The sequence below is a fragment of the Tamandua tetradactyla genome, chromosome 10 (genome assembly GCF_023851605.1).
Source record: "Tamandua tetradactyla isolate mTamTet1 chromosome 10, mTamTet1.pri, whole genome shotgun sequence".
NCBI classification, from domain to species: Eukaryota; Metazoa; Chordata; class Mammalia; order Pilosa; family Myrmecophagidae; genus Tamandua; species Tamandua tetradactyla.
In genome coordinates this window covers 13,640,835-13,652,848 of record NC_135336.1, presented here as the reverse complement: position 1 = coordinate 13,652,848, position 12,014 = coordinate 13,640,835, and positions in this window count along the sequence as shown.

The window sequence follows — 12,014 nt, the reverse complement described above, 5'->3', positions numbered from 1 at the left end:
CATGTCCTGGGGTTTTCCCATTTAAGCATCAGACTTGTATTTATGGTGGTGGTTTTGATGTATTTTATTCCGAGGAATCATCAAATTAAAGGGGGTGGGGTGGGGAAACTGATCATTCAAGAAACCACAAGGTCTTAGGATTTTATTTTAAATATCTTTATTGAGAAATCACACACATACAGCTCAACCATATTATATGACCAATGGCTCATGATACCATCACATAGTTGTGTATTCTTCACCATGATTATTTTTAGAAAATTTGCATCACTCCAGAAAAAGAAATAAAGAGAAAAAAGAAACGACTCATACATCCCCATACCCTTTACCCCTCCCTGTCATTAACCACAAGGTTATAGCATATTTTTTTTGTATGCTGTATGGTGGGGGTCACATTTCATTATTTTTCCATGTGAGGATCCCATTATTGCAGCAGCATTCATTGAATTTTTGTTTGTTCATTTGTTTTTCGCTTGTTTGTTTGTTTTGGGAAGTGCATGGGCCAGGAATCGAACCTGGGTCTCCCACATGGCAGGTGAGAATTCTACCACTAAAATACCCTCGCACCCCCCAGGTCACAGCATTTTAAGAGTCCTCTAGGCTAGTGACTCCAACCTGGTGAGCATGGGCAGGTTGTATACAAATTGCCTGGGAAACTTTTTTAAAATATAAAGTCTAGGTCCCTCCTTCTGAGAGTGTAATGTGGTAGGTTTGGAAGGGGAGCCAGCACTCTGCATTTTTAACAAGTACCCCAGGAGAAGGTTAGGCAGAGGCAGGATTAGGAAGCCCTTATCTGGCAAGCCCCTCACTGGGGCTGGGACAGCTGAGTCTGCTGAGGAAGACTCCAGGCCCAGAATCGTGCATCTACCTCCAGGCTAAGCCAGGACCAGAAGCTGGGCCTCTCCATTTCTGGCGATACTTATCTCTCTCTCTTCACGGCATGAGCACAGCCTCTGTGTGTGAAGGAGCATTTGACAGAAGCACCGATCGGTGCTATAAGAGGGGAAATCTGCAATGAGAGCCAGGAGGGGAGTGGGAAGGAATTCTGATTGTGGGAGACTGGTTCCTGTTTCCTGATGACTACTAACCTACAGCGAGGCCATAAAAGGATAAGTTAGAATTTCATAAGCACTTTAGGGGTGAAAGGGAATTCTGGGTGGAGGGAACAGCTTGAACAAGCACCTGGCTGGAGATGGGAAGGTGTAGGCAATTGTAGGAGAGAGATGGCAGTTCCCTGCGGCTGTTTCTGGCCTTGGTCCAGAGAACTAAAGCCTTGTGGGTGTGCTGGGGCTGAGCATTGGATGGTAGTAGGGGCCATAATTCTTTTGTAAACCTGAAATCACCAAGAACATTGCTGGGCAAGTACAAATGTGCAATAAATGCCTCATAAAGTCATTCGATACCGTGCTCCAATTTCAAGAAGTAAAGAAGGAGTCAAGGTATTTGCAAATCAGTAGGGAAAGAGGTTTTCACGTTGCTGATGTCACCCACTTTGGAGTGAGGAGATTCAAGAAAGAATACTCCAAAATACTAGAGAGAAAGAAGTTCCCTTTTTCCAGCAGGCCCAGTGAGTCCATACAGCTCTCTGACGGCTGTATTTTCGGGTCTTACTGCCTTCAATTCATGTGAGGGAAAGGTTAAAGCACACACACACACACACACACACCCGAGGAGGAAATGCTGCACTGAATGACTCAGGCAGTGACAGCAGGTTTTATTATGCTGGGAGTCAGGTGAACAGAGCACTCCATCTTATCAGGGCTTTAGCATCAAGTCACAGGCATTTCTGGAGGGCAGAGAAGGTAGTTGCCAGGTAGGCACAGAGTCAGATAAGTACAGCTCCAGGAAATGCCAGAACAGGTCCAAGGCCCCACCCAGGACCTCGAACCACCTCTCAGCACGCAGTTCCTGGGGCTCCAGGAGGCCTCTTTTTAAAGCTCCTTTCTCAGGCAGCACACACTTCTTGTACAGATAATATATGCAGTGGCAGGATGTTAGGAAGGGACGAAGTGCTGAGAGATGCCTCATGGACCCTGTAGTTCTAAAGGGAAGAGTGAGCCAGTACACCAACAAATAACACGTGTAGGAGTGTTTAGTGGTGTAGGAGAAGAAAGGGATAGTTCTAAAGAAGCTCCAAAGTTTGAAAGAGGGAGCAATGTCCTCCAGCTAGGGAAACTGAGAAGACTTTGTTGTAGGAGGTACCTTCTGAGTTGGAACTTAAGAACGAAGATTTGAAAATGATGGCTGGAAAGAACCACAGAAGGAAGGAACGGTCTGAAATTCCCAGGGCCACCCGCCACTTCTTAGTCCAATTCCTTCCTTCTCCCGCAGGACCCATGTGGCAGAGCCCGTGAAACTCTCCCAGCGTTTCTGAGTATCCACGCCATTCAGATCACATTCCAGCTGCTGAAACTGTGTTGAGGAGTACAGTTTGTGGGAGCTCTAAAGCTTAGAGCTCTGCCTGAGGCGAGAGTGATAACGTACTAACCCGGCTCATCTCTCGTGGCCCCACAGCAATGTTTGTGTCCCCCTGAATAAAGCTGGCCTTGCTCCTGTTGTTCCCTGCATCTAGAGAGTCCTTCCTTCCGTGCATGAATGTCCAGCTCTGCCCTTGAGGCTCAACTCAAATAACACCTCCATAGAGTAAGTCTGTGCTGACCCTCCTCCTCCCCCCCAGGCACCTGCTTTGAACTCCCAACCACACTGTGCAGCTCCCCTCACTCTCCGTGTTGTACAGTGACCTGTGTACATGATGTTTCCTTTCCCCAGCATTGGACTGTGCATGCCTTGAAGGCAGAGCTGGGTCCCCTTATAGCAGAGTCTAGCACAGGACCTGGCAATTGCTTAGGTGTTCAGAAAATCTCTTTGTTAGCACAGAATGGTTAGATGTAGATCTAACCTCTATAAACAGAGAGGGCAGGATCAATCAGAACGGATTGGAGGTATTTTTAAAAATTAATGGAAAAGAAATGCATTTTAGAGATTTGTGGGAGGAAGTGAAGGGCCACCTGAGAGTGGGGAACAGAGGGGGACTGTGAGGTAGGGGGTGAAAGGGCCCATTGGAGAGGGGCACTGAAGTCTGTGAACTCTCTGGGCTGTGTGGCACTCTCCACACACCCAGGAGGCCCCCACCTCACTCCCAGTCCAGACACATGCCCCCGTTTGACACTGGACAGAGGCCTTGAACGTGAAGCAGAGAAACTTTGGCCCAGAGATATAGGAAGGCACTGTTGCTGCAGCCTGCCCTGAGGGGGCCACCGTGGGCCTCCCTCTCTCAGTCCTCCCTCCAGGAGCCCTTCTGCCCCAGGATATTTGCACAAGCAAATATCTGGAACGTTATTAAACATGGAGATAAAAGGGGTTTGGGGGGGAATGGCAGGGGCCAACCGGGGACTATGTGGGAAGAGAAGGATGGTCATGTAAACTTTAGGAATGGAATAGGGGGATGGTACTTTTGGTCGCCAAATTAGAGCGCATAGAGAACTGGAAGAGGGAAGGAAAAGGAAAGGGGCTCACATTTACGGGGTCCTCTTAGAGAAGAAACGCAGTGTAATAATAGTGAAGGTGTGACTGTGGGTCATAGCCCAGATCGAGGACTTGCTGGCTACACGGCCATGGGAAGGCATGTAGCCACTCTCCACCTTTGTGGCCACCCCACAGAGGGCTGTCTTTCTATTTAGAAGTGTCAGCGCATACAAAACACTCAGAGCAGAGCCTGGCCTAGAGGAATACCAACGCTATCTGACAACACATGTTATTTACTCCTATTTTACAGGTGAGGAAACTGACGGTGGGAGCGGTTAAGGAGCCTGCTGGTGGCACACAGCCGGGCCAGCATTTAAACACAGATAGTTCTGATTTCAAAGCTCACCCCCACTCTTTCCCCACTGCACTCTGCAGAAAGGTATCTGAAAAGTCGCTTCTAGTTCAGTCATCTCCTGATAAAGATGGGGAAACCGAGGCCTCAAAAGATAAAGCGATGTGACCCAGCCTGGTGCTCTGAAGGTGTAAATGTCCAGGGAGCACCCAAGCGGAGATGTCTGAATGGGCCGGGCCTGGGTGAGAGGTGGAATTGGCTCCCCGGCGGCTGGTTTTCAACTCCCGGAACCCACCTGACCGGGCAGAAGTTCACTGACCTTTCTGCTCTCCCCGGGTGACTGGGCAGGCGGTGAACTCCAGTGGCCAAGGCGCCCGGGGCCGGCGGCGCCGGGAGGGGCCCGGTCTGCAGCCTCGCTCAGCCGCTTCCCACATCCTTGAGAAACCAGCTGCGCTCAGGCCCGGGGCGCGGGAGCGAGGGTGCGGCCAAGACCGAATTAGTAACCGGCCTGGGCTGAGCCTCCCCAGCCCATTCTCACTGCCCCGTTCTGCCCGCCCTGAGCCCGTCCTCAGCGTCGCCGGTGCCTTTAAGGTCCCCAGGGAAAGGATAAACTTGGCGGGGAGCTGGGAAGGGACACGCCGGCCTGGGGCGCGGGGCCCCTCGGCATGGAAACCTGTGACCGGCCGCTTAGAGGCCACACACGATGTCGTAAGTGGCTCTGTCAGAACTTGAAGGTGGATTCCAGCGGCACGGGCGGAGGACCAGAGGGAGGCCAGAGGCATTAATAATCTGAGGTGACTGTGGGTCTTGTTGGCATGGCTGATTGATGCCCTGTCTTCAGAATGTACCCTCTCATCTTGGGAACGTGCATTGCAAAAATCTAGTCTGGACAGGACCCGGCGGTGCGGCTTCTCCGCTTGCACGCAGGAGTCCCGCGTGCGGATGGGGACAGTCCGCCCCGGCCAGGGCCACTGCTAGGCAGCAAAGGCGTCGCTCTGACCCGGCCGTTTCGGGCGGGCGCGGAGGCCGCGCATGAAAACAGTCACTCACTCCGGGGATGACGCCGGCTTTGTCTCCATCTCCCCAAGTGGGAGACAAGTCCAATCACGCCTGCGACCCGGCAGTCTCTCTGAGCCTCTCCTCCTTTCCTCCTCTTCCTGTGAAAAGGTGTCGGCAGCTTTCATCAGCAACAGAGAGCGCCCCCTCCCCCCTTCCCCTTCCCCCCTTCCCCCTCCTCCCCTCCCAGGGCAGCCGCCCGCCCGCGCTGACAGGGCCCCTGGGGGCTGACCATGGTAAACACGCGGCCCAGAGGCCGAGCCCGCCGTCCTGCCCAGGCAGGCCCTCTCTTCCGGGTGGCCAGCGCCAAGAGCCCCTCCACCCTCACCCGGGCAGCTGGAGTCTTATGCGCGTGCCTCCAGGGCCAGGTCCCCACTGCCCATCGGCCTCACCGCAGGTACTGCAAACTCTGCCTGTGTACAAGGGGACCCCGGGTAGCTGAACTGGAAGAGGGGGTGAGCAGGCCAGGAGCTGGGAACTTCTGCACTGGGGGCCATGAGGCTGGGTAGTGATAGAGTGATGGGCCTGGGAATTGGAAAACTGAGCAGAAATGACTAAACATTAAGTGACCTCAGAAAAACAAGCAAAACCCACACATGCTCAACATAGGCAGAACAGCTCAGACCCAGCTTGCCTTTCTTTGTGAACAGCCAGGGACCCCTGACTCATGTCCTGTCCCCTGCTCTCTGTGCCACAGGGCTGGGGAGAGACCACCCTGCAGAAGACACAGAGCAGAGCACTGAACCCACTCTCCCCCTTACAGCTGTGTGACCTTGGGCAAGTTGGTGGGTATCTCTGAGCCTCTGTTTGCTTGTTTGCAAAATGGAAACAACAGAAATACTTACTTGCCAGGGGGCTGTAGGATTAAATAATGACACTGTTTATTGAAGGCCTGGCACATAGTAGGAATTGAATCAACAGACATAGTTATCATCCCTGATTAAACCTTTCTCACCCACAGCCTTTTAAAGCCTAGCCTTAGAAAACAACTTTCCATTTACAGGCCCTTTCTGAATAACCTCGCCTTAGCCATGGCCTCAATCTGTGTGGAGAAGAGAACAGAAGAAACAAAGGAAAAATGTCCTTCAGCAAACTGAACACATTTCCCCTATTCTATAATATATAGTTATGTGCATGTATATATGTATATGTAAGCACGCACACGTGTACACACACACAGCCTCTGGGGCAGGGTCCTCCTTTCAAAGATGAGGATGCCAAGCCTTGCAAAGTTTAAACAACCTGCTCACACTTACATGGCCAATGTGTTTCTCCAAAAATAATGGATCAGAAGTCAGCGTTTCTTCCAGGCATTTCTTCACGACAAAACATGATGCAGAAGCTTTGAAAACATACCTTTAGGATTATTTTAGGAATGTCCTCTTCAAAGGTATCATCTTACTCTTTAGAAAAGGCGGGTTTCCATTCTTTATCTGTTAAGAAAATATGCTTCTCTCCACCCTGTGCTTACCCTGATGTCTTCCATACCCAAATCCCCTGAATCAATTCCTGGGAAAGTCAAGTCACAGAAAAGAACAGCAGCCACCCAGAAAAAAAGATGAGCTTCTCCCTGAGACCGCTGGGACTCACTGGTCCTCCTCTCCCCCTCTGCCCAGCTGCACGTGCAGCTTCCAATCACTTTCACAGCAGTGACAGGTCCACTGTTCCATGACAACCCTCACCCACGCCTGGATGGTGGTTTGAATTCACAAAGCACCTCCACATTCATCACCTAATTTGTCCTTTTCAGTAACCTTGTAACGTGGGCTGCAGGCAAGCACACTGGCCTCATTTCACAGGCCATGACCCAGACAGGGTCCGTGCCCGGCCCTATGACAGGCGTCTCCTTTCCGCTGTGACCAGACCCCCTTCCCCTGCACCTTTCGGGGACACTGCCGAGAAATGTGGATTTACCGTATTTGCTGTTATTTGTTTTGCAATTTTATTGAGATATATTCACATACCATATAATCATCCAAAGTGTAAAATCCGTGGTTCACAGCATCATCATATAGTTGTCCCTTCATCACCACAATCAGTTTTTGAACATTTTCATTACTCAGACAAAATAAGAATAAAAATTAAAATAAAAAAGGATATCCAGGCCATCCCATACCCCTTATCCACCCCCCATTATTTATTTATTTACTGTCTTTATTTTCTTACTCATCTGTTCATACACTGGATAAAGGGAGTGTCAGTCATAAGGTTTTTACAATCACACGGTCACACCATAAAAGCCATATAGTTATGCAATCATTTTCAATCAAGAATCAAGACTACTCACCTTGATTGTATAACTACACAGTTTTTACAATGTGACCATGTGATTGTGAAAACCTTGTGTCTGACACTACTTCTATCTAGGGTATGGGCAGATGCGTAAAAAAATAAGGATATAAAGAAATAAATAAACAAACAAATAAATAATTGGGGAATGGATAAAGAGTAAAAACTTGAGTAGATTACAATACTAGTGGTCAATAAGAGGAAGGGGCAAGGGGTTTGGAATGTATGAGATTTTTCTTTTTTCCTTTTATTTCTTTTTTTGGAGTGATACAAATGTCCTAAAATTGATCATGGTGATGAATACACAACTATGTGTTGCAGTTGTGAGCCACTGGTTGTATACAATGGATGGACTGTATGTGTGTGAAGATTTCTCAATAAAAGTATTTTTAAAAAACTCAAGGCCACTGGATTACAGTTCAACAGCTTCAAGTATTTCCTTCGAACTATCCTCATACACTAAAAGCTAAAAAGAGATATCCATATAACGCAAAAGAATAACCTCCAAAATATCCTCTCAACTCTATTTAAAATCTCTCAGCCACTGAAACTTTGTTTCATTTTTCTTTCCCCTTTTAGTTAAGAAGACTTTCTCAATCCCAGTGTTGGGTCCTAGCTCATCCTCAGGAGTCATGGTCACATTGCCAGGGAGATTTATACCCCTGGGAGTTATGTCCCACGTAGGGAGGAAAGCAATGAGTTTACCAGCAGAGCTGGCTTCGAGAGAGAGGCCATATCTGATCAACAAAAGCGGTTCTCTGGGGGTGACTCTTAGGCATAATTATAAGTAGGCTTAGCTTTTCCTTTGCGAGTAAGTTTCATAAGGGCAAGCCCCAAGATTGAAGGCTTAGTCCATTAAATTGGCAGTCCCCAATGCTTGTGAGAATATCCGGAATTCCCCAGGTGGGGAAGTTTAATATTTCCCTATTTTGCCCCAGTCCCTTAAAGGGACACTGCAAATGTATTTTTATTTATCAGGGCACCACACTAACCTGTACAAACTAACAAGATCATATTCCCTATTCAAGTTTCCATGTAATTATGGTGTTCAAATAAACTGACCATACAAGTTAAATTAGATAGTGTGCTACATAAAATATAAATTTTGCACCAAATAAACATCTCTTACTTTGGTTTCACCTAAAAATTGAAGTTTAAAGCACAGTCAGTATAATCCTTTACCTTTTAGCCTGATTAACCTTAGTCCTAACCAGATCAGCTTCATTCATATCTCTAATTGAAGTCTAATCTCCTTTTCAGCTTATTTAGCAGTTGTTCTATGGGATAATGCTAACTTTCAGAGCTGCAGAGTGCTAGCTCTGAGTCTCAGGAGTCACATAGTTACCCACAGTTTTAGGAAACAACCAGGTATTGACCAGGTGCTGTTATTTTGTATGGTCAAAATGATCTTTCCTAACCAGATGTAATGTTTAAAGCCTTGCTTTCTCTTCCTTTGGGAAAAGAGACATGCTCTGAAGAAGAAGCTCAAACACGAACAGTCATGTTTTGTAGGCATTCGTGTTTATTTCCCTATGATATTATAACTTCCTCTGGAAAAATCCAACCCACACATCCGTTTCAAGTCCTGAGAAACTCCCAAATGTTGACCATGTGTCTGATTCTGTGTGGTCAAAAGACTAATGTTTCTGAATGTCCACAACTTATTTCCATGTTAAAATAATTCCACGCTCAGATAAATCCCACTTACACACAAGTGCGCACCTGTTAAAATAGGTCATTTTTCACTGTTAATCCCCCATATTCCATGGGTGTGTGTGGGAACCCCAGACAAATGCAACCTGAATGTCACAAAGGGCATTTGTCTTTGCTGAGTGACTCTGGTTGGCCTAGTCTTCAGCAGGTCCCTTGCTCTCACAGATCTGTGAAACTAAGCCAGATCACTTTCTGCTGAGAGAATGGATTGGAGTCACCTCTTCGCACAGAAGGACTTGTGTGAAATTGCACAGGCTCCTATTTCTTACAATTGTGTTATATTTTAATTAGGTTTCTGTAGATCTTTTCCAAATTCTGACGTGCCAGTGTGGAGGCTCGGCGAATTTCCCCCATGCCCTCCGTAAAGTTGCCGGGGGGAGGATTCAGAAAATTCAGAGCAAGGAGTGCTAGCATCTGAGATTTTGTTGTGCTTGCAATAGTAGTAGGTCATCTTTGCCACAACTTTTAAGATTTAAAAGTAAATGCACAAATGAGCACCTTTGGTTCTGAAATCTTCATCTTGGTGATGAGATTTTTTCCCCCCATTTCTCAGACCTGGAGTGCTTCTGGAAACAAGAGCCCTATCTAACTAAATCACCATCAGGGGACCGCTTCTGATTCATTAGAGTCTCTAGGGCTCATGCAACCCTGGGGCCCTGGCTCCCGAGAGACATGCCTAATGTCACCAAAGAAATTGATGGCAAACCCTGCGGCTGACCTCAGGTTCATGCTCCCCGCTGGGGCAGCCTTTCCTCCCCTCTGTGATTTGTGAGGACCTGCCCTGGATTGTTAAAATTCTTGGCAGTTTATTTTGAAGAGAAAGTCAAGGTCTGGAGCCCAGAGCAGGGTGGTGGGGTGGGCTGAGAGGGGTGCCTGGGCCAGTGGCACTTGGGGTGACATCAAACAAGCCACAAATCTCCAGAGAAAACAACCACCTTCTTGGGGAAGCGGGTGCCAATTCTTTTGCCTTTCCACGGAGTCACGAATACACATGTGGCTCTCAAGTCCAAGAATGGGCTCTCCAAACTGATTTATTTAAACGGTTTTTCTGAGACGCGTGTTTCAAAAATGGAATAAACAAGACAGGATGTTGATCCTGTGCCTTCCTTGAGGAAGGGAAGATATAAAGCCGTTCCTAGGTTAAAACCTAACACAGAAACTTGCACATAGCAGGCTCTCCACAGACATGCCTTAGCTGAGAGGACCTTCTCTATTTTCCATGTTTGCAATGAGAACTGGGGCCTTAAAAAAAAAAAGCTCTCTGTTCAATTACATTGATTATAATCCATGTAATTATAATGTCTTGCAAGCTTCTAGCCAGCTCTCTTAATTCAACTCAATTTCCCTACACTTCCTTAGCACCCACCAATCCCCAGCGATTGTAGTGAGTGGCATGGAGGTGATGGAGGTGGACCGGACATAGTCCTTTCTGCTCTGCTGCAGCTGAGTAAGCTTCTGGTCTGTGTCTATTTGCCAAGAGCATGGCCAGCTTTATGGGGGTGGGAGCCAATTTCGTGAAATGACTGGCCCCGGGAGGGCTAGGAAAATGTCAAGGCTCTGAATACCCAGGAGGCAAAGGCAAGTTTGCAGATGGCATGGTAACAGCAGCGAGTTGCTGAGGGAACCTAAAACCATGTCACCCAGAGAAGATAGGTGGGAGTGGAGGACCTTTGGCCTGGAGAAGAAAAGACTCAGGAAACAGGAGAGCTGTTTGCACATACCTGAGAGGCTGTCATGGGAAAGACTGGTAGATTTGTTCCCTGTGACCCCACACGGTGGAACATGAACTATAGGCATGACAAGTCCAGGGGGACTGATTGCAGTTCAAACTTGGGGGTCACTGCCCTGGTCTGAGTTGCACCAGGAAAAAACAGAATAACCAGGAAGGTGGTGAGCTCCCCATCATTGGAGGTATTTAAGTAGGGGGGTAGAAAACCCACTAGACCGAGATACTGAAAAGAATAGCCAAGGATGGGCAGGAGGATAGAGAATTTGATCCTTTAAGCTTTACTCCCTGCCTGAGAGTCTTGGATTCTTCCCCTCCACTTACTAAAATTTAATGAGCTGCCAAAGCCAACAACTGGGTTCTTATTCAAACATGCCTAGGTGTGAATGGGGAGACCTGGCGCCACGGGTGGGCAAATAAAAAACAAAGCCCCATAGGGGGTCTCTGGAATGAGAAAGGAGGAAAACAAAATCATTCTGCAGGTTAGACTGAAGGTTAGCTTCTGAGTCTCCGCCTTGTCTCTGGCCTCTGGGAACTGACAAACCACTCTTCAACAGGGAGGGGAGTCTGTTGTGTCTTTGCCAAGGCTATAGACAAGAGAACAAAGGGGCAGGGAATGGAGAGCACGGGATCCCTGAACCTTCTGTGTCATCGGCCCAGGGCAGTGCTTGGGACTTAGTTGGCAGGATCAGCAAGAGTCAAGAGAGGTACCATTGAGTGGGTGGGCACAGAAAACCAGGTTTTTTTTTTGGGGGGGGGAGGGTTAAGCTCCTGGAGATTTGTTACACTGGTGAGCATTGTGCTAATACAGTATATGCAGGTTACTTTGTTCTAATGAGGGTTAACAAGCAGAATTGAGCAGAGAAATGATGTGAAGGGAGGGTATCTCAGGCCACAGAGAGTGGAGAGAGAGATCAGGGGACCAATGAGTTCTCTGCCATCTCTGCCATGGGGTGGTGGAGAGAGAAGGCTGCACCCCATCCTCATGCAACCTCCATCCACCCCAGCTGGGCCCCTTCATGACTAAGTTCAGGGTTCCAAAACCCACTCTCTATCTTTGTTTCCTTATAAAATCCAGAAGTGGGTTCAAATTCTAACCTTTTGTAACCTGGGAAAACACTCTTTCCCCTGTCCCCTGTCAAAGTAACTCCATATAGACCCAAACCAGGTTTCAGAGTTGAAATGGAGGGACCTCGGGCTTGAATTTGGGACACCCGGGGTTTGAACTGAATTAATTGTATCTTATTATGCTTATTCATCTCACTGCCTCCTGTTTATCCCTCCACCTGCATTTAAAAAAAAATTTTTTTTAATGTTAAAACTGTGGGCAGGCCACGGTGGCTGAGCAGGTAGTGTTCTCACCTGCCATTCCGGAGACACGGGTTTGATTCCCGGTGCCTGCCCATGCAAAAA